The following is an 849-nucleotide window of genomic DNA, read 5'->3' on the forward strand; positions in this document are numbered from 1 at the left end:
TTCAAAATAAAGCACCCTACCTCAAATCAAAGCACGGCTGAATAACAAATAACTCGGAGAATTCTTAACACATACTGTAAATATGTTTTTAGAACAGCTTTTATTATAACAATTTTAATAACAAGGTACAAGTGTACTCTAAATATGTTTTTAGAACAGTTTTATTATTAAAACGATTTTTCTATAACAAGTTATAACACTCTTAAATGTGTTTTTAGAACTCTTATTAATACAACAATTGTAAAAGTGTATGCACTGTAATTGTGTTGGGCACTCCCCGCCTTCTGCTGACGAGTGGGCAACATTTGTGCAATAATTCCTCAATTTTAAAGTTGTATTTTTAATCGTATTTTTTTTTAATTTGGAAAATCAAATCCGCGATGTAGTGAAACCGCGATAAACGAACCGCGATGTAGCAAGGGATTACTGTAATTTGAACTTCAACTGACGACTAGTCCGACCTCAGCAGGCGCGGCGCACACGCGGCGTTGTTTACATAAAGGACGAAGGGTTCGATCGAGGGATTTAATGACGTGGAGTTACAGAGATAGTTTGATAAAATTGTTGTTTATAATTATATGGGCCTGTAGAATAATTTGAACTGCAACTGACGACAAGTCCGACGTCAACGACGCGGCGCACACGCGGCGTTGTTTACATAAAGGACGAGGAGTTCGATCGTTGGATTTAATGATTTGGAGTGACACCGATGGTTTGATAATATTGTTGTTTATATGATAGTTATTTGATAGATACTTTATATATCGTTATATGGGCCTGTGGAATAATTTGAACTGCAACTGACGACGAGTCCAACGTCAGCGGCGCGCCGCACACACAGCGTTGTTT

This window comes from Syngnathus typhle, linkage group LG6 (assembly GCF_033458585.1).
Source record: "Syngnathus typhle isolate RoL2023-S1 ecotype Sweden linkage group LG6, RoL_Styp_1.0, whole genome shotgun sequence".
Lineage (NCBI taxonomy): Eukaryota > Metazoa > Chordata > Actinopteri > Syngnathiformes > Syngnathidae > Syngnathus > Syngnathus typhle.